The 22078-nt window shown below is 40.5% G+C and overlaps 1 protein-coding gene across 2 annotated transcripts in view; it reads left to right on the top strand.

The window, feature by feature from the left end:
• The window catches only part of CAB39 (calcium binding protein 39), a 42629-nt gene continuing 20551 nt past the window's right edge, over nt 1-22078 (top strand). The window contains exon 1 of one of the 2 annotated variants that reach the window (XM_042042200.1): nt 1-41. The gene's annotated coding sequence lies outside the window, so the exon portion shown is untranslated. Of the gene's footprint in view, nt 42-17290; nt 17370-22078 lie in introns of those variants that run through there. The other variant, XM_042042199.1, reaches the window with a different exon arrangement.

The raw sequence follows: 22078 nt of genomic DNA, 5'->3' as shown, positions 1-22078 counted from the left end.
GAGAGCCGCCACCGGGCGGGCGGGGCCCGCCGGACGCACAGGTACTGGGGAGGCCGGGGTCGTGGGGGGCGAGAGCCGTGGGCATTGTCCGACGCGGGGCCGGGCCGTGCCCTGCGGGCCGCGGGTAGCGCGGCCCGGCCGGTGCCCGTCGCGCTCCGGGCCCGTTTCCCCGCTCGGCGCTGGCAGGGACCGGCCGAGTCCTGCCGGCCTGGGCAGAGGGCAGGTCCGGGGATCGCAGCCGCTGCTCCGGGGGTGCCGTGTGGCACGGCCGGGCAGCCCGAGGGGAAGGGCACGGCCAGGGCTGCGCTTCCCGTGCGGCAGCGCCCCGGTCCCCGAGCTCCTCAGACGCCGACCCCGGGGAACGATCAACGTAAAGCCGCGCACGGCTCGCCCCGGAGCGAACCGCAGCGTCCGGGCCGCTCCCGAGGAGGGCGGAGGGGCAGCGCCTGTCCCGGCAGAGCGGGGCAGGGCCGGGGGCGCTCCCGGCGACCACCGCTCTTTGTTACGGCCTTGGCTGCACGAAGTGGCCGGCGGTGTGGAGCCGGCACTGCCTTACGCGGCCTCTCGGGGTCCGGGTCTGAGGCCTCTTCCTACAATTGTTGTTCCTGGTGGTAGCCCCGATAGGCCTCCGCAGCAGTAGCTGTGCGTGAGGGCTGCTGAGAGCCTATTTTCTTTGCAGACTGCCCTACAGACAGCTAACAGAGCGTGATCTCTCTGTTCTATAGAATAAGAAAAGTTTTGCCATTGTTTTTTTGCCTGCAAATCCGTGGAATGCTGCTGGTATTGAAACTAGGATGTATCCGGTTTGGTGTTTTTAAAATTTTTTAAATTTTAATTTTTGGTGAGGGATCATGTAGGTGCCGAGAATTTATTTAAAACCTATATGCTGTCTTGTGGGAATGGTGTGATTTAATTTGCATGATGAGTCAAAGATTAAATTACATGACCTAGGCTCTTCAGTTTCAGTGAGGCAAATAACAATGCGTGGAAGAACAGTTTCAGTGTAGGTCAGAAATGAAATTTAGTTAACATCAAAATGTTGTAAAGTTTTGCCTGCACGTGGGTTTTTTTTAAACTCACCTGTCAGAAACGGTTAATTCAAGACTCTTAGCAGTGTGGTTCATCAGGAAGTGTGTCTTCCTTTTTAACACCTGCAGCTCATGTAGTCAGAGGAAATTTAACATCTTGAGCTTGCACCTTGGTATCAAAGCTTTTAAATAATAGATTTTTACTATTTGAAACACTGTGTACCTTTAATTAATAGCTATGACCTAACACCCGTTGATGTGGCACATGCCTTTAACTGCAGGGATAGAAAAAAGGCCAAGAAATATTTTGTGAAGTAGAATAAGCACGGTACCTGTTCTGGGCTCAGGAGTAACTTGATTTTTTGTTCTTTTCAGTTGTCCTGTAGAAATTGGCAGCTAATGTGATCTATAAGTGGCATGATGGTGTCTTGGTAGGTTTCTGTCTGCCATGGACTTGATGTTGTAAGAATATTGTATTTCACAGTTAGCTTCATGGTTTTCCTGTAGTGTGGGAAACTATTGGGTCAGCCAGCTAGGATGCACATGGCTTAAATTTATTTGTATTTAATGTGGATCTCATTTGTAGTGTAATATACCTGTTGTTGGGGCTTTCATTGATCACACAGAAGTACCTTGGGACAGGAGGGGATCATGTCTGGTGGTGTTGGGACCAAGCAGCATAAAGTCTTGGAATGTGAGTTTGTACATATGGACTAGCATGTTGCTGAATTTTTCTGAACACTGACAGCATTGATTTTTTTTCTCTTAAGTTTAATTACATTCTCTTCTTTATGTTGACACAGAGTTCTGAAATTTTGATGTGTTCTGTGTGCATTGAACGCATGGTTGTAGGTGGGGAATTACAAAACAGGATTAATACTTTTAAAAATATATGTATTTACAAATAAAGGAGACTAAATAAAAGCAGCAGTTGAGTAATACTTTGTGACAGTATGTCTTTGAGAGATAATTATGCTCTTTGGGTATTATCAAGCCCAGACAAATGTATATTCCCAGTGGGGTGTGATAATATTAAAACTGCACCTCTTGGAATTCCTTGATTGGTGTATTCAGGAGGGAATGGTATCTATTTTGCATTCTATCGTGGAAGCTAATGTAGCTCTTATTAATTAATGGCTGGTAGTTGAATGAGACTTGACTGTTACCCTGTACGTGCTACACTTGCTAAGGTTTTTTTATGGCATTTTGGTGAATATGAGGATTACTGGCCAGTGTCTTTCCTTCTGAATTATTTCTTTGTTGAGTTTTTGTGGATTTTTTACATGAATTGCTTGCAGCCTAATTTTTTGTGTAAAATATTTCTGAAAGCTGATAATCTCTGTACATGCTCTAGACGCTTGCTAAAATGATGGGTTTTTTTTGGTAGAGTTTCAGAAAGGTACTCTAATAGCTGGTGCTGCTTTGAAGCAGGGGGCTTCTGGCCCTGCTTTTCTGTACTTGTGACGCTGTGTAATATGGTTTAATTACAAGAACAGCTATTAAAGTATGATTATCTTTGTCTAATTGGAGGCATCTTGCAGTTACCTATCAAAAATAAGATTTGACTCATCTGTTCCTTCAAAATTAATAGTTCCACAACAGCCTGCAGCTATTTATGTAAATAATGTGCAAAGCAAAAATGTGAGTTGAATATTTTTCAAATACTATAATTTCTGCATTGTACAGTTGAAATTTTGTGTGTTTAGTTCTCTCTTTGCCCATGTTTTCTCTCAATACCATGCTTCTGGCACCACGAGGTGCAGAGGTGTGAGCCAAAAGGAAGCTGAATGTCTGCAGTGAGAAGGTGAAACTTTATGCTGAGATCCCTCCCCACCCCCCAAGTGCAAACACAAAGGTTAAATTAGAAGATGAGGCTGTCTTGAATTATTTTAAAGGACTTGAGCTGGGCTGTTAAATGCACGATCAGGAGTACCTAAGGCTTACACTGGTGTCATGTGAGTTTGGTCTTTCTTTAGCCTGAGCAGATTTATGTGCTTTCCTTATTGCACCTTGTGATAAAATAACACATTCATTTGCCCCTATTTAAATACTCCTTATAAAGGCTTGAATTCAGGATTGAACCAAACTAGAAGCAGCCAAAATTCTGTGTGTTTACAGGAATAACTGTGGTCATTCCTCAACAGTCTTCATGGCCTCTTTTTTTCAAACAGTGTTAATTTAGGAAGTAAATTGCTTAGGTTTAAATAAACAACTGCAGTTTGCTTTCTAACTCCCGTGGTCTGAGTATTCTAGCTATGTTTGATATAATCAAAAGATCCTAAAAAAGTTCCTGACTGTTGATTTCAAATTTGCTAAAAAAAAAGCAAATATTAAGCCTATCCACAAGGGCATAAAATTCTGGGGGTATTACTGAATGTTGTAGCTAATCTTTCTGTTTATTGAAATTCTGCTACTTGTGGTTAAATTCCAAGATCCTTTCTAAAGATCCGTTTCCTCTGTAATCCTTCCCTACCCTTCAAACACTCAGAGAATTCATCACCAAAAGGTTAAATATAGCAAGACAGTTCAAAAATTGGTGAGTTATAATTAGTAGAGAACTGTAGTATTAGTTTAAGATGTTTTTCTAGGTTCACAAACATCTTTAGATGAAGATATTTATGAGTTACTACTTAAATGTTAAAAACATTGAATGTTTTAAAACATTCAGGTATACTGCCAAGTGTGGGAAATGGCTGCATCAGTGAAAAATTGTTCTGCTGCTTTTGATCCTTGCCCTGTTGTGTATTTTTTTTTAGTCAGTATTGATAACAAATTGTTTTTTCTTACTAAGAGAATGTAACTATAAATTTAACTGGAAACCCTGCAAGATTTGAAACATGAAACTTAAAAATAGCTAAGATAGAACTTGGCTATAAATTAAATAGAATTAATTTGTCAGCTTTTCAGGGAGTTGAATGTGTGCGACTGTGAGAACAGTACTTATGTTCAGTCACTCATGTGTGAAATGCCTTATCTCCTGTGAAGTTTATCTGTGTTAAAACATAGAATGAAAAAAATGGGGAAGCATTTCCAGAAACGTGGAATGCGTGATCTTTTTCTGGCTGCTAGAGCTGCCCAGACAAAGAGCTTGACATCTGAAGAAATACCTTTCTGAAGAGTTTTCTTTGTTTATTTACTGACTTTTGAGTAAAGCATGGCAGTGCATAGATTTGGGAGGAAAGGCACTTGCACAGAGAGTTGTAGAAGGTCCCTCTGACACCCCAGCCAGCTCTTGCAGCCAGTGTTGCTTCAACTGTGCAATTTTCTCTGTCATTTTCTCTTTACTTTCCTGGCCAAGAGTGCACCTGGGAAACTTCTCATGGATGGATATATTTTTCCAAATATTCATTCAGAGCCACAGCAGCTTCTCAGCTCATCTGCCGAGGAGCTTGCTTTGGGAAAAAGTCTGTAGACACTGAGTTATGAGTGATACCTTGTATGGAGTGGTAGATGTGTGTGCTGATCACACACATTCAGAGCATCCTGCTGCAGTGGAAGCTCTGAGCTCTTCCCCCGGGTAAGCAGTTTCAGGAGGTTTTGCTACACTTGTAGAAATGAGGCAAAAGTTATTTGTGTCATTATATTTTACTTTTGACTGTAACATGTGAAGTTACTGCTCTGGCAGATGATACTCCTTTTCATAGATGTCAGAAGATTTTTTTTTTTCTTTGATGTATTGCAATCATTTATAAAATTACCACCACATAACATTATGACTTTATTGAATATCATGTATAGACAAATAATAAGCAAAAGCAAAGTCTGTTCACAGAGGTGGAAAAATTTAGCAAAGAAAATGAGGGGGGTTTTATTGTAAAAGAGACCTTAGTGATGCAGACATGCACTGAGTGTAACACAGTGATGCCTGAGCAGTCTCTCCCACACAGTTTATGAATGTATGGTTCTTCTAACCCGTCACACCTGCTATTCAAGTCCTAAGTTTCTTCTGACTGGTGTTGGGTAGTGATAGAGAAACTTCTCAGGAGAATTTAAAGAGATATCTTGGAGGAGGTCACTTGAGGCACGATTCTTGATAAAGACTTTGTATGTGCTTGGTGCTATATTAGACAAATGTTGAGAAAGCAAAGTTAATCTCTCAGAAATTAGCAAATATCCCAAACCTTGCTTCACTTATACTGATTTGGTACAAAAAGTATATGTGATTGGTTCCAGGTTTGTTGAGCTCAGTGCACATACATCCTTTGAATGTACTTGTTTAGTTGCAGTGTATTTGGTCTTTTGCTTTACTGAGTAAAACTCAGTTCTCAGAAGACAGGAGGATCCAGGTCCTTGGGGGTTTTTCTTTGGTTCAGAGATACTAATGACAGTACATTTCACAGTGTTCTTCAGCAGCATGGTGCTTCTCCCCCCTTTTTTCAGGGAATGATGCTTAAGCACAGAGAATTTCCTCCTGTGAGTGTGTGATTGTTGTGTGTGTTGTCTGGTGGAGCACTTGAGAAACACGCACTTTCTAAACTTTTTTTCCAGTGACACTCATTTGTGATGTGAAATTCAGTTGCCTAAGCATAGATATCTAGTTTTATTTTAGATACTCCAAGGCACCTGCTCTAGAGGTTTGTGATTTTCCGAAAGGGCAGTTGGAGACCAGCTGTGCTGTTTTAGGGCATTCACAGTGGTGTTTGTCCATCAGGCACCTGAACTGCTGCTGTGATATTGGTTGTTAGTCTTGAAATCTCATTTTGGGCTTCCAGAAGAGGATGAACACTCAGCAGTGACCACGTTAGGCACCTGGGTTATGTGTTGCCTAATGAGAAAGGAAGATTTGGGATAGGATTCTGCTGCCTGAGGCAGTACTTGGGAGTCTTGTCTGAGGGACCTGGTTTTGCTGCCCTCTGCCTTGTTGCCTGCTTTCCAGCTTTTAAAAAAGGAAAAGTTCCTATGGAATTTTTCCTTTTTTGTAGTCTAGTATAGTTTGTCAGTGAAATGAATGAAGGCTTCTCTTAAAAAAATACAACTGGGGAAAACTCAAATAATTGAGATATTTGGAAAACCTTAAATCAAGTGTTGGCTGTTGGGTTTGAGGGTTCAAATATGAACTTGAGAAGTTCAACTTTTCTTAAAATATGATCGAAAGCAAACACAAGCTCTACTCACCAGGGCAAATAGTCTTTTTCCATGAATTATAGAGGTAATGATTGACAGCAAAGACAGCTTCTTGAAAATAGTCTGTGTTGGCTAAACAAGTGCTGTTCTGGAGGTGATTATTTAGATTCGTAATCTCTAAGAAAAGCAGTAGATTGACTCATCAGAATTGACTAACATAGTTCCGTTTTATGTCTGTAATTGACATTGAGCAATATCCAAACTCTGCTAACTCTGTAATAGGGTGGAGCAGGAGTAAACAGTTTTTCACTTAGGAACTGCATCCATTCACAGAGCATTTTGGGCAGAGTCCTGGCATAGCTGTGCTGTCTGACTGGTGTTACCCTTAACTCATGAGTTGTGGTGATGGGTTTAACATCATTAGATCCAAAAGAGCCTCTTCATTACAGGGTTATGGAATATTTTCCCAAAAAGTCACAAAAACTTCAGGGCATTTGTGCATGCTGACAGACTTATGAGTGTATTTAAGTTTTAAGTTCTGTGAGAGAATTGCATGTCTATTTTCTTCATTCTTTTAACCTGGAAAAACCAAACAGCCTGCAACTCCCCAACTTCTTAATTTGTGATCGTAGTTATTACTTCCTGCCATTATATACATTTTTTTTTCTCTCTGAAAGAGAAATAAACTCTGTTTAGTGAGTTTTCCTTCTTGTTTGGGAACTTATATGTGTGTGTAGATGTGTAAAAATAAAAAAATGTTAACAGCCATATGGGCCTGGATTTATAGTTTAGATCCAACAAAGATGGATTCGTGTCTTGCTATGAGGCTGACCATGCAAGACTCTTTGCTTCCCTTAGGAACTGTATTGGGTAAGGTCTCAGAGTTGTTGGAGTGGAGTCTGAAGAGTAGTTCTGCTCTCCCTTTAGCACTGGCAGTCACTCCTCATGTTTATGCAGGTTGGGGACTTAACAGTATCAAATCTAGGAAGAAATGTCAAATCTGTGTTTCAGAAGTAGCTGTTCTTGAGCTCTTTAGTGAACAAGGAGAATGATTGTTGGCCAGAAATACAGAAGCTTTTCTCTCTAAATAGGCTATTTTTAACTTTCAGAATTACTAACAGGCATTGAGAAATGTTAGTAAGTACAGCAGAAGTTTCTACAGCTTGTCACTTGTATTCATTATGGTACTCTAACTTTCAGTGTTGTGGATTGATGCCTCTGAGATTTATACAAAACCTCAGAAAATCCAGATCTTGAGCAAGTCCCTAAATTAGATAGCCAAGCTAAACTAATTTCAAAATGACTGTGAAGGGAAAATTAAAATGCATATTTTAGGAGCTAAAAGGGATAGTTTGAAAATCCATAAATTACAGTGTCTCTCACATTGTTTATTTAAATCTTGTTTGGCTTAGTAGTGAAGAATTATTTTTACAGATTTCAAGACATCTGAATTCTGTGAAATCCCCTTATTTACCTCTGTTTCTAATGGATGGTTGGTCAGATTCCAAAATTGTCACTGCCTGCCTTTTTATTTTTGTAATTTTCAGGGAATGTAGAGGTTGCATTACAGTTTATGGGCTGCATCACAAGCAGTGAGGGCAGCAGGGCGAGGGAGGGGATTCTGCCCCTCTGCTCTCATGAGACCTCACCTGTAGCGCTGCATCCGGCTCTGAGGCCCCCAGTATAAGAAGGATGTGGACCTCCTGGAGAGTCCAGAGGAGGCCAGAGGATGCTCAGAGGGTGGAGCACCTCTGCAGTGGAGACAGGCTGAGAGAGCTGGGGATGTTCAGCTGTGGGTGCCCCGTCCCTGGTAGTGCTCAGGGCCAGGTTGGATGAGGCTCTGAGCAACCTAGTCTAGTCCTTTCCAAGCCAAACCATTCTGTGATTCTTTTGTTATCTTAGAGTTCATAAGAGTCCATTTTGACTGCAGTCAAACCTTTAGCCTGTAGTTTTAAACCAGACTCTTAAAAGCATAACCTTACTTTCTTCTTAAATTTAGCATTTTCTTAATACATTGATTAGTTTTAGTGTTAAAAATGGAACTGCAATATAGACTTTTTTGGGAGAGTTATGGTTTCTTTTGACTCACCCTTGTAATTAGAAGAAATCTTTCAGCGTAGAAAAGAGGTTTTTTTTAAAAAAACAATTACTAAGTTTTTTAATAACTGGAGTTTATTGAGGATGTGAATTTTGATTTCTTGACTGATTGTTTATAGAGCTCTTGTTTGATTGAAGCCTCTTAGTGATACAGAAACTGATGACATTGTACTGTTGTAAACTCCTATTTAAGTAATTTTTATAATCCCTAATTTAATAAAATTATGTGAATCTGTTGCACCAATTTATAATTTTGAGGGTTGTGGGGTGTTTGTTTTGTTCATCCACATAGCCCTAAGGATACTGACAGGATACTGACATAGCTGAAATAAGTAAAAATGCACAATGTTAAGAGTGTAGGTATCAGCTAAAATGCAAGTATTTCTACCTGAGCTTGGTGTCAGACCTTTAGAAGAATTACTGTCCTTCAGAATATTTTTTTCAGTCATTTCAGACATGATGTGTGATCATTCCTTGGGTAAACTTGTAGAGATGGAAACTTCTTTTGTAGTGTTCAAGTTTCTCTTGGTAGCATTGCACAGTAATTGCATTAGAGGAAAATTGGAAGCTCTTTATTTTAGTATTGTGAACCAATTTGATAGTTCCCTTTTCAGTCCAGCTCTTCTTAGCAGATTAATTAAGGGAACTGTCCCTCAGAGGTGCTTCCCACCATGTTAGTTGATCTAATATTAGTCACATTAGTCACTTCTTGTTCCAAACCTTGTTTTTCACTTGCTGTCTGTAGACAGGTAGCTCTCAGCCAGTTTTTCATTTGAGGGCCTGTCTGTGTGTTTCAGGAGAGGTGCTGACTCCTGTATAGGGCATATCAACAGTGCTGGTTTCAGTTATATTTGTGAAGCCTCAGGGCTCTTCTGCCTTGGAGAGTCCTATCTACGGCAGCTACGGCGAGTTGCTTTGAAGTCAAATCAGTTGGGAAATCTTTCTTTTGGAAGGGTGTCCTTCTGCTGTGGTATTCCCTCCAGCCTCCTTTTTCTTTAAACGCAAACATGCTTTTTGAAACTTTTGGTCAAAAGCAAGCAGGAACCTTAAGGTATACTATCTTGTGAGTTTTGGCTGGAATAAATTTAAATGTTAAACTTTTTATGAAGACTTTCAGCCTGTGTTCCAAGGTGGTTACTTTCTTGTATTTGTTACTGTGATGGCAGCAGAGAAGTTTGCTTAGCGTAATATGGTCTACTTGGAAAGAGAACTCAAGTGTCCCCAAAAAGAGAAAGACAGATGAAAAGTAGTGTGTATCAGCATAGCTGATAGATCATCACAGACGTCTGACACATTGTTTATCTTCTGTTTTCATTAATATGCAATAACGTTGAGTAACTGAAACTCTCAGGTGGTGTCAGGAGGGGTAAGGATTTTGACCTGGGTTTTTCAGGAACAGCTGGATTTTCAGAGTGTGTATGCTGAAGTATCCTTCTGTAACATCAATCTTTGGACTGGTGTCTTGTGAGTCATCAGACGACTCTTAATTAGGTTGCCATGGCAAGAGCTTGAGCACATTTTGGGAGCAGTCTAGATCATTGCCCCTTTTTGATTCCTGTGCTGCCGAGCATTTCATAACATGGAGTTCATGGGTTAGCTGAAACTCTTCTCCCTCTACCTCAAAATCTACAAAAGGAAAATACAATGGCATCGTGTTAAATGTTATGACTCTCACTTCATCTCTCCTAAAGGTTTGTGACTTGCATAGTTCTCTTAATCCTGGGAGGCATCATCTCTGCTCTTAAAGGTATCTTTCTGTGCTCTGTGATCTGCCTTGCCCCAAAGGAACACACCTATCTTGGCAGTTGAGATGTGGTGTGGTTTATGTATCAGGAGTTGAATCCATTAGTTGACTTTGAAGATTTAGACCAAACATTTAAACCGGCAGAAGAAAGAGAGGTGCTTTAGGGGAACTGTGCAAAGTACACTTTTCTACCACCACTTAAGGTATATTGTGATGTTGAAATTATTTATGTGAAATTTCTGTATTGCAATGGCTGGCTCTTGGGAGAATGGAGTGAATTATCCTTTAAGGTCTAGTTTTTCTGCTTGCTTGTTTGTTATCTTGGCACAAAATCTGATCACCAATTCAGTAATGGTTTGTTGTTTAGTTGAAAAGGGACATAGTTTTATCATAGAATCATTGAATGGTTTGGATTGGGAAAGGACCGTAAAGACTGTCCAGCTCCAGCTCCCCTGCCTTGGGCAGGGACAGCTTTCACCAGACCAGATTGCTCAGAGCCCCATCTAGCCCGGCCTTGGACACTTCCAGGGATGGGGCATCCACAGCTTCCCTGGGCAACCTGTGCCAGGGCCTCAGCACCCTCACAGGGAAGAATTAATTCCTAATACCTAATCCAACCCTGACTACTTTCAGTTTGAAGCCATCCCCCCTTTTCAAAAGCCCTTCTGCAGCTCTCTTGTAGCCCCTTTGGGGACTGGAAGGTACTTTAAGGTCTCCCCAGAGCCTTCTCTTCTCCAGTCTGAACAACTGTGGCTCTCAGCCTGTCTCCACTGCAGAGTTGCTCCAGTCCTCTGATCATCTTTATGGCCTCCTCTGGACTCGCTTCAGCAGGTCCATGTTCCGTATAAGCTGGGGGCCTCAGAGCTGGGTGCAGCACTGCAGGTGGGGTCTCACCAGCATGGAGTAGAGGGACAGAATCCCCTCCCTTACCCTGATGGCCACGTTGCTTGTGATGCAGCCCAGGACGTGGATGGCTTTCTGGGCTACAGTGCACGTTGCCATGTCATGTTGAGCTTCTCATCAATCACCACCCCGAAGTCCTTCTGGGCAGGGATGCTCTCAATCCATTCTCTGCCCAGACTGTGTTTGTGCTCGGGATTGCCCTGTCCGACATGCAGGATCTTGCAGTTGGCCTTGTTGAGCTTCATAAGGTTTGCATGAGCCCATGTCTCAAGCTTGTCCAGACCCTGTGGGTGGCATCCCTTCCCTCCAGCGTGCTGGCTGCACCACACAGCTTGATGTGATCAGCAACCCTTGCTGAGGGTGTGCTCAGTCCCACTGTCCATGTTGCTGACACACATCCGAACAGTGCCAGCCCAGTTGTGACCCCTGAGGAGCACCACTTCTTGTGGGGTATAATACATTATCAAAGTGTTGTCTCTTTCCCGAACCCTGGATATCAGGCTGCATTTCAGCCAGCTGCTTCTCATGAGTTTATTTCTTGCAAACACTCTGGTGTCTTGATAGCAGTGAGATAGATGTGTGTCTGAATATCACTGATGTGCTGTGGCCTGTAATGCATTGAGTTGTTCTGTCTTTCAGGTGATGCCCAAAATTAATTCTTGGTCTTGAGTAGTTAGGGGAAAAATTTCTTCTGGCTACCCTCTGATTTTGCTGTTCTTAGTGATGTGTTCCCATTTGCCACATTGTCCTTGGTACAGCATACTTCAGAGGAAGCAGGGAATTTTGTCTGAGGATGAGCTGTGTGAGAGTTCTGTACTAAAAGGCACCTCCACACAGCTAACTTGGGAAAATTGGACACTTGATTGATGGTGTACTGATGCTGGCTGGCAGTGTGAAGGAAAGAGCACTCTTTATAAAAGTACTTAACCAGTAAAGCCCTAGCACAGTTGCAGTTATCATGGTCAGAGGTTGTGGTTTTTACTAATCTAAGCTGTATCTGCACTGGTAGGATTTGCCAGCAGAGCTGTGTCAGTAAACCCTTTGTATTGTCAGCAAAACTGTGTTTTAAGTGCTAGGGACCATGGCAAAAAAAAAAAAAAAATAGTGTGACAGAAAGCAAATTTGTCAGATGGATAATGACCTGTGGATCAGCTCAGATACTGCCTGTACTTCAGCTCCTAGTGTAGTAGGTAAGAGATAATTTAAGGGAAAAAGCTGTGAACAACTATTTTCCTTTACTGAATGAGGATGTAATGAACTAGAGGGAAAAGAAACCCAGTAATGGTGGTGTCATGATTCTCAGTCGTTTATTGATTGCCCTCTCCTGCTTTCTCTGAGACTCAGTACGTAACTCCCATAAGTTATTTGTCAGGAACTCCCTTTTGTAGATAATGGGATACCCAATCTATCGTGTGTGTGCATTGCGGTGTGCATTTCGGATATTCCACCTGGATGTGGTGCACCTAAAGATCCTTGAAATAAATACCAAGGTAAAACCCCTTTTTCCCTTCTAACTGTGTTTCATTCTTGATTTTAAGACCAGGAAAAGGCATCATTGGATCATGCACCAAATTGTGCTGGTTTCATGTAGCGAGAGTCAGCTTGGATTAATGAGAATTGATCTCTCAATGATTTGCATTTTAATCTTTGTATCACACTACTGAGATCTCGCAGTAGAGGTAACAGTAGCAGAATTGAGGAGTCAGCTGTGGTCTCAGTCACCTCTGTGGAGTGTGACCAGGAGCGTGACCAGCTCTTTGCAGCACAGCTTGCTGTGCCTGTTGTGTTTCAGTTTCAGCCGTAGTTCTACCATGCTGATGCACAAAAGTGAACCCCGAGTAGTTGAGCTGTGCTTGATTGCGTGTCATCCCAGCTGATTTGTAAAGCCTAGGGAACTGAGGCGAACTCCACAGTAGTCTAACATAAAGAGTCTTTAATTGTGAACTCCCAAATGGATTATTTTGGAAGGGAAACCTTCACATGTAGAGTGTGTCAAAGCAGAGATGGATGGAGTTAATTCCATGCTGCCTATGGCAGGGGCCAGTAGTAATCACTATGGGAAGAGGGATACTCCTTTCTTCCCAGTTCCTAAGTCAATGTTTTTAGGATGTTCCTGAGCAATGTCAAGGTCACTGTTTTACTGCTCATAATCTTAATGCTTTAATATTGTTATTCTTTAAGTGATCTTACTCTTTTGTAGGTTATGTTTGTTAAAGATCTGTTGATCTTAAGGTAAATTAGATGAAGAGCTATGTTGTGTTGAACTTTGATAAACTTAGGTTGAGCATTAGCAATTTCTAGCAGGCCACAGAATATGGTCTCCAAAGAAAGTAAAGAAACCATGGGAAAAATATTGTTGAATTTCTTTAAAGTTAGTTTTAAAAGTGGCACACTTCTTACTGAAATTGTATTTGGCTAAATACTTTATTAATTTTGATTTTTTTTCCTAGCTTCATTATTTGTGCTACTAGAGAATGGCTTTACTGTGAGTGTAGGTTTTTGTTTGAGAGAATATTCTCTAAAGAAAATTGTGCCTTAGAGGATTGTGGCTGGAGCAGTCCCAGACCCGAGTATTCTTGCAGTTTTATTGTTCTCAACTTCTGTTCAAAACAAAATGCCCTGAAAGCGCACATGCACTTCCCTTGTGCTGGTACTTGGGATTCTCATCCTCCTTCCTTACATAACCAGCTTGCATTTGAAATGATCTGTTTTCCCCCTGCTCATTGCACCAGCTTTCTGGTTCAGGCTAAATGCTGATGTTCTGGTGCTGGTAGGGTTTCCTGTCCGTCACCTGGGTGGTTTCTCACACTCAGACAGCTGATTTGAGCTATTGGAATGTGTGAACTCTAGGCTATACTTCATGATGTGAAATAAATCAGAAATGTGTCCTTCTGCCTCCACTTTTGTCACTACTTCACTCTCAAAATTGACCCTTACATGTATATCAGAAATCTGGTACAGGGAGAACCTCTGGAAGGGAATGGGATTAATATATACAAAGAACTAGAAATAGTTACAAAGGAGACTCTTGCTTTGCATTTTTGCTTCCAGGGGTGGGTAGAATGGCACGTACAGAATTGCAGCATTTTTTGTCATGTAACAAGTATTCTGGGGTTTGTGATGATGCACTATGGGCAACTGAGCCAACAGGGGATTGACTAATACCAGGTTATGAGAATATTATTTCGGCTTCTACCTGGGCAGAAGTGGGCATATTGTCTGACAACTTTTCTTGAAGCTTCAGGTAAGTTCTTTGGTTTTTGTGCACAGTGTGCTAGAGATAGTAGTTGCTTTTTGTGGTGAAATGTAGGATTATTATTATTTTAATTAATTTTTAAATATGCTTACCAAGGAATGGGTGAGGCATTTACATGCCTGTCTGTATACTATATTGCAGTATAGCAGTAAGGTTTGTGGGGAAATGGATGGGTGGGGTAACTCTAAACAGTACACCAGGGAAAGAAGCTGAGTCATAAGATTTCCTTCAACATGGAGACAGGCTGGGATTTCAGATTCTAAGCATTAGTATTAACAAGCTTTTCTGCTTATGCTGGATCTCTGAAGCCCCTTAAAATCAGCAATACTATTTAAAAGCAGCTTCTACTTGATGTTTCTGTAGCTGTGTGTTAAACTGCAATGAATATAATAATGTACAAGTCAAAAAGTATAATGTAGTTTTAGGAGGCTGCAGTGAGCTAGTGGAGCCTAATGGCAGTAGCTGCCCTTGTCTTTGTCCAGCCTGGTGCAGGTGTCTGCTGGAGAAGTAGGCTCTTGAAGAGGCAGAAGGATCAGTAAATTAATTGAATGGCAGGAGAGAAGCCTGATTAATGAAAGGAATCAGCTGGCATTTGGTGCTAAAGAAACAAGCAGGGCTCTGAACTGCCAGGCATTTTTATTGCTTTGAAATTTTCAGAAAGTAAGAAGCTATGTCACATTATTAATTTCATTTCTATGTAGAAATTTGTTTTCCAGTTTTACCCTTTTTTTCCCCTGAATCTATTGAATTAATTTTTTTTGTTCACGGTTCTTCTGTGTTACAGGAGGGAATTTTTTTCTTCATGATTTTCATTTTTCCCTGAATTAAGTTGCCATTTTTAAAGAGAGGAATTTTTTTCCATTTTAATCTTTAAGTGGGTCACACCACAAATAATTCTGTGATGCAGAGTTGTGAAACTGCTTTTGAGTCACATTAAAGCTTTTGTGTTCTGCAGACTTGATAGAACAAGTTAATAGTGAATTTTAAGAAAGATACTAGTGTTCAGTGGTGGGTGGGACATGCCAAGTATGAGGTGAACATGCCTGTCCTTCAAGAAAACTTGTATGTATGAATTATGTTCCTCACAAAATTATCACAACACATCCAAACAGATCATTGATTGCTTTAGCTATTCAGTTTGTCAGTAGTTTTACTTCTTACCTGAGAGACGCTTGGTGTAATTCTTCTATTTGCATTTTAAAGTTACGTTGAAAGACATACTGAAAAGGTGTATGGAAGTATTTAGAGGATAGCAAAAATGCCTTAGACCTGGACTATACTCTTGAATTTTGCCAGTTGGTAGTGCCAGTAATTACCATTTACAACCACAGCCATTCTGGTAATGGCATGCTTTGCCATGGAAAGCCATGGTTATACTGAAGAGTTCATGCTGGGGCCCTGAAACACATTGAGGTGTGACTCCGGCTCTTTATTCATCTCATTTCCTTTGTGATAGGAAAGTTTTGCAGGTGAGCTTGTATTAATAAACTGTGCTACTTAAACACATATTTTGGATGAGAGGCTGTCGTGTTTCAATTTGTTTAACATATCAAAAAGAAAAGTAAAGAATTGCTTTGGTACAATACTGAAGCTCTGGAAATTTTTTTAATCTAGTGGGAAACCATATATCCAGAATGAGGATATTGAAAGATGTAGTAGAACACAGCATATGAAAAATGTGCAAGAATGTTTTAATGAGGAATGTGCGTACTCAATTTAAATAATACACTGAAGGAAATGATGGATGCTGCCCTCGGTCAACTACACTTGTGCAATTAGAAGTGGTAAGGCCTTTCAGGAAGCTGTGCTGTAGCCAGAAATTAGCAGTGATGAGCTGGCAGCAGTATTCCAGATGCTTCACAGCGGCACAGTGGCTGCTGTCCTGCCATGCTGCTGCTGTTGCACGTGTCTGGGGCAGGGCTGCTCTGCTCACAAACCGCACTTAGAAAAAGTACAGGCAGGAACTTAGGTCTGCCTAAATACTCTGATAAGTGGTGAAATTTCGTAATCTTGTACAAGAGGGTTGAATAGCTAATAAGGTGCCTACTTCTGGCTTTGAAGTACTCAAATTTATTTTTTTTTTCCCAAGGAGCATGGTAGCTTGCATAAAAATGGTTTGTGGATCAAAGGCATGGCTGTCAGTCTTCCTTTGGGATGCTGGGCATGTCTGAGAGTGAGACAGTGCTTTTAAAAATGCATAATTTCTCGATGTGTTTCTGGTTTTATCGCTCTAACCAGACTTCACAGTGGTGAATTCTAGCTGAGCTAACAGCTGCTTCTAGCAATTACACCTGAAGAAAACTGATTTATGTTATTGTTTTCTATACTGGTTTAATGATCCCTGTTAATCCAAGAAGCATACAGCAAAAGAGTGGGTTCTGAGGGAAATCAGGTCTATCAAGACAAACATGAACTCACTGCGTTGTATTTTTTTAATAATAACATGCCCCTTTTTAGCAAGATGCAGCATATTTTGTCAGTAATAGACTGATAAATTGTCAATTAAAAATCCACATACAGTGCAGCCCCGACTGTTTATTGTGAAACTAGGTATTTTGCCTTTGTAGACTCATTAGTTTATTTAAGTGTATTTGCTTAAGGCATTCTCCTGTGTGTTATTAGCACTGTGGAAGGTAATCGACACATGATATGGTTTCAGGATAGGGGTTGGCAGCTTCCCTCTACCTGGAGGAGGAGGCGAAGCGGGTGTGCCCTTCCCTCCTGACTGCCTCAGCCCTCTCCTCCTCCCTTCCGTGGGCTTGGTCTAGCTCACAGCTCAGGGTATTTTGTACTGGTTTGTCTTAAAAACCTTTCCGAAATTTTATTTTTATTTATTGTCTCTCGTGTTTGTTGGCTTTGTCTTCTGCCATTTTGGTTGGTTCAGTCAGCATACTGGGCACTCAGACAGATATTAGGCTCCTCAAAATAACTAATGGAAAAGCGACCTTGCCTCTCCAGTCTTGCTGTTGATTTGGCTCCAGCCTTACCATGAGGTGCTCTTATGGCAAGACTGGGAGATGAGGGAGCTGATTGACAACTACTTGGTGCTCAAAGGGGTGTTTTTTCTACATTCCCTACACTATTCATTGTTTATTTTCCTTTTACGTGTCAGTTTTCTGGTAGCTTCATGAGTGGCTCAGCTCATGGATGGGTCAGCTGGCCCCTGGCATAAAACAAGGGGAAGGAGTGTGGTGCTGGGAGCAGAGGGGGAATGGGACCTCCCCATCAGCAGTGGCCAGCTCCAGGGTTGACTCTTCTGCTGTGGAGAACCTTACTGGTAATTATTTGGCCTTACTAAAATTATGTTGGTTTTGTTTGATCTGTAGCAGTTTCTGTCTTATGTGCACATTAAATAGATGTTACATGGGCTTTCTCACTAGGCTTGGATTTTTTTAACATGTGCAGTTGCAGCCAGGAAATAGCTGAAGGGTTTTTTCCTTCTCTTTTCCTCATTAGGAGCTTGCAAAAGCAGTCATCTTAAACTCTTGGTGTGTAAACAAGGCAGCAAGATGCATCTGAGGACTTAATATAGTACAATTAAATGGTGAGGGCCATAATAGAATAAGGATTGAGTTCACTGCACCTGTTTGTTTCACAAAATTGGGAATGTAGCGGTTTTGTACATTAGTTAAGTAGCATTTTGCATGGGGATAGATGGTGGTTTGCTTTCTGGAGCAGGAATATGTGTGAATACTTAAATGATGCTTTATTTATGGATTATACATAAATATATAGAGAAGAGAAAAAAAGTTTAAACTTCATGTTGTGGTAAATTCATGGTATGTCTAAAGTAGAAAGGTTTGAGTTTACCTTTGTGTCCTTGCTTATGCTGCTAGTATGCCTTTCAATTCATTTAAATCTCTTTCCCTTCTTCCCTTTAAAAGTCTGTGCTGGTGAGACTGGTGCCAGTAATTCATTAGTCTGTGGAGTAACTCTACATGTGTTAGTACAGTCAGGAGTGTAATTGTATTATTTCTTGTACCAATATTGTTCTGAAAATAGCAATGCATACATCTCACACTAACAAACACATACTTCCTACAACAGAAAAAAACACTTCTACTATTAAGTAATCAGGTTTTAAACAGTGGCACACACTTCTGTTATAGAGGTAGCATATTTTCTGACCCTTCAAATAAAAAAAGCTCAGCTACATGAGAGACCATAGTCTGGGCTAGTGTATCTATTCTTTAGAGAATGTAAATTAATTAAAGGAAAGGAATTTGTTTATCATGCTTCTGTATTTGTTCCTGTGGCTTTTTTTTTTTCTGCAGGAGGGTTGTCCTCACAGGGAAATGCTGTGTTTTTTTAACTCAGCAAACACTTTAAAATCTTACATATGGAATGCATTAGATTTCAATTGGACATTATTGATTGTGTGGTCAATCCAGCAAATAAAAAAATACAAAGCCTTATAGATAAGGCAAACAGCATGGATGCATGGTGCATTGACAGAGCTGGAAGTTATATACTATCTGAAACAGTAGGGCTACTATCTCTGGTTATCACAAAAGCCCAAATGTCCCAGTGTGCCTGGTGTGTCAGTGGAACTTAAATCTCTGGGTGTTTGGCTGTGTGCCATACTGCTGTTGGATGGTCCATTGGGATTGATAACATTACTTCAGATTTCTAATTGTGGCTGTGACCCCAGTGCTTTGAGGGCCTTAAATTTTGTTACCTTTGGCATGCTGGAATATTGGTGAAATAAAATGCATGCCTGAGAAAGCCTGAGGTTTGTATAATATTGTTCATGGTCTCTTAACAAATGGATGAAGGTGAGGTCTCTGGGAAGGGAAGATAAAGCAAAGCAGCCCAGCAGAGCACAGAGCTGTCCATGTGCTTGTTGCAATTTAACTCTTCAGGAATCCTATGATCCTTTGTTTAGCCACAATCAATGTTTTATCCTGAATTTGCAAGGCAACCAGGTGCTAGTATTGTGAATCAGTTATCATTTGACATGACGTAAGGCCTATTCTTACTTGCAGAAAATGTCATTTGATGTTGTTCCCTTTTTTTCTTGTGTTGCAGATGTGACTGGTGGCAGCTCTTTCCGATCCCACACAGATGTTGTCATTGTCTATTGTGCACAGAGGGCTGCTGGGGGTAGTTTTGCTGGGCTGAAAAAGGAACAGCCTATGTTCTCCTGCATGAAGTACAGCTTTGAGAGGCAAAGAACTGCTCCTGCCTTTTTTTTTTTTTTTTTTTTTTTTTGGCAGGATGTGACACAGGTTTTTTAGTAACAGAATTTTGCTTCAGGGTTTGTGGGATCTTCAGTCTTGAGGCCCCAGATGATGTTCCCAGCAGTGCCACTGCATTCCTTCCAGTAAAAAACTGTAATGGCATAAATAGTGTATTTATTCCATTTTATATAATAAAAGAAGTACCTTGAAGCAAAATGTCACCTTCAGTAATCAAGGACGTAGATTTCCTTCTTAGTGGTGCTGACAATCATTCCTGATTTTTCTAAATTGCTTATGAGAGATTCATGCAGGAATTTACCTGGATTGGGAGAAAATGTTTAATATAAATGTATGGTAGTGAGCTGTTACTAATTGATTATTTTCTACTAGATGTGCTAGTACATAGAGTGAAGCTTGTGTATGACTTGAGTATGCGTGTATGTGGATCTGATTTACCTGGAAGGTCTCATGAATAAATCAAAGCTATAGACTATTGTTAATTTAAAAAAAAAATTGAGCGCTGTTTAGAGGCAAATCAAGTTTTGCAAACCTAGATATTGGGCACACATGAGGACAGTGTTTATCATTATCCTGTGCTTCCATAGGTTGTGTGTTGTCCATGTAGTCTTTCAGACTTTAGCAGTAGCATAGTTCTGATCCAGAAAATGAGTGTGCAGAGCTGTTTTCTTTGGTTTGATTTATTTTCTTTGTATATTGCTGTCATACCAAATTTTGTGGTTCCATACGTTTTTGTTCTCTTACCTGTTTTGATTCCTAGTGGATTTGCTTCTGTTTGAATGGATAATCCAAGGAATTAAGACTGGCAATTTCTTGAGCCAGTCCTTCTCTGTTATATGGGTATAACAGTCTTCCAGAATGAATAGGCAGAGTAGTTGTTAAATACTATTATTATCAGTGATGATATGCAAACATGAAAGAATTCAGATTCGTTTTCAGGGCTCATCCTAATTTGGCAGAAGTAGTAATCAAAGGGAGAGATACAGAGAACATTTAAAATGTTGCTGTGATGCTCGAGGTATGTCATGTATGTTGTGGGGAAATTGTGCTTATTTTCACACTGTCTAGGAAAAAAAATCCTGTGTGAAAATACCATAATTTTCCTTAAATATTGTTTTAAATGCCATTGTATTTTCATTAAATAACAGTAAGTACTGGTGCTTTTCTTAATTGTAGGTTTCTGTTCCATTAGATGTGATAAAGTTGGAGGCATAAAATTCTCCTGTCTAAGGAATGACCTGTGAACACTTTTTGATCTCTTTTTATCTCCTGCATTTGTAATTTCAGTGTTACAGCCCCTTCTTTGTGCAGATTGTGAATGAGCAATTACTGTAATGACACATACTACAAAATAAATGCCACAGAAAGTCCTTGTGATCTGTTAAAGATTGGAAATGGCTAGTGGAAGGTCTTGTTTCAACCTTCCTGGTGATACTCTTATCTGAAAGGAATCTAATTAAAAACTACCTACCTTATGCTTTTTATCAGATGGGTTAAGTCAGTTGCAGGCATGAAACAGAGAACGTATGATTTCTGTAACTGATTACCTGAAATTTCTATTTATGGAAATTTACTTGGCTAAAAATCCAAGTTCTTCTGTTCTTACCCTCTAAATTGTTGCACTTGGGCCAGCCAAGCTTATTTGTTTTAAAAATAAAAATAACTCAAAAATAGCATTACATTGGGATTTTTAATCCCTGATTAAAACTCTGTTGAATAAGATCAGGAGTAACGTTTTGGAGTTCCTGGTGGATGAGCTGGTATTTTAATCAAGGAGCAAAGTGCATCGTGTCAAATAAGAAACTTTAACGTACTGGTTATAGTTGACTTGTTACTAACTAGGCAGGCATTGCAGGGAGATAGAAATTCAACTTTCAGGGTAATACCCCTTCTTTGGAGTGACAGTGCAGGCTCTGCTCTGCTCTGCCAGCTTCAGCTGTCTTTTGTGTCTAGCAGCAGTAGCACTGTCAGCATTTTTAATGGAGGATTTCCTGTTCTTTTCTGTTTAGATTAGAGCTGTAGAAGTATGCTTTATGGAATTCACTTGTAAGAAGGTTTTATTATTGTTTAAATGTCAGTGTATGTATTTAGTAACAAAAGCTTCAGTACACTCACTCATTCCAGTAGTACTTTTGTATTTTGTACACAGAAGAGAGTATATATCTGTGCGTGTGTAAAAGTAGATACATGTAAATATACAGAAGAATAAATGTATTTGGATTCAGGAGACAGATTTAGGGAAGGGAAATTTCTCCTGTAAGACATGTTTTATCTTTTTAAGAAAGATACACATCAGGTGTTGGTTTTAATGCTTTCAAGTGCTGTGTATATCCCTGCTGGGTGACAAATTTTATTTCCCATAAAATGTGTGAGGGTGAGACTGTATTTCAGTATTACTACTGATGCAAAAATGCCAGGACATGCCAGGTGTTTTGACAGGAATAGGCTGCTGTCTGTAGCCTCGCCTGCTTCATGTTCGTAGTGCATGAAGGCGCAGACTTTGGGGTCTGCTTTGCATTTGCAAATTCATTATGGAATGAATCTGGGTAAAAGCACATACCTGGACAGTCTTTGCAGAGCCCCTGAGACATGAGGACCTGTGTGTCAAACACCTCATGTAAGACAGCATTTTGCTTGACAGTATTAATTGGAATAATTGATCCTTGTAAGTCTTGCCCATACGGGGCAAGTGTGCAGTATGTGGCTTTGGATGTAGTTAATGTACTCTTTAATTTGCTCCTGAAGCACAAGATGATGATCTTAATGTGAGTTCTTAGATTCTGTATCT

Source organism: Corvus kubaryi, unplaced genomic scaffold (assembly GCF_017639235.1).
Source record: "Corvus kubaryi isolate FWS band 111438036 unplaced genomic scaffold, C.kubaryi_AGA036_p1.0 37397, whole genome shotgun sequence".
Taxonomy (NCBI): Eukaryota; Metazoa; Chordata; class Aves; order Passeriformes; family Corvidae; genus Corvus; species Corvus kubaryi.
Note: the sequence above shows the minus strand (reverse complement) of the source record. Positions and strands in the feature narration are given on the sequence as shown.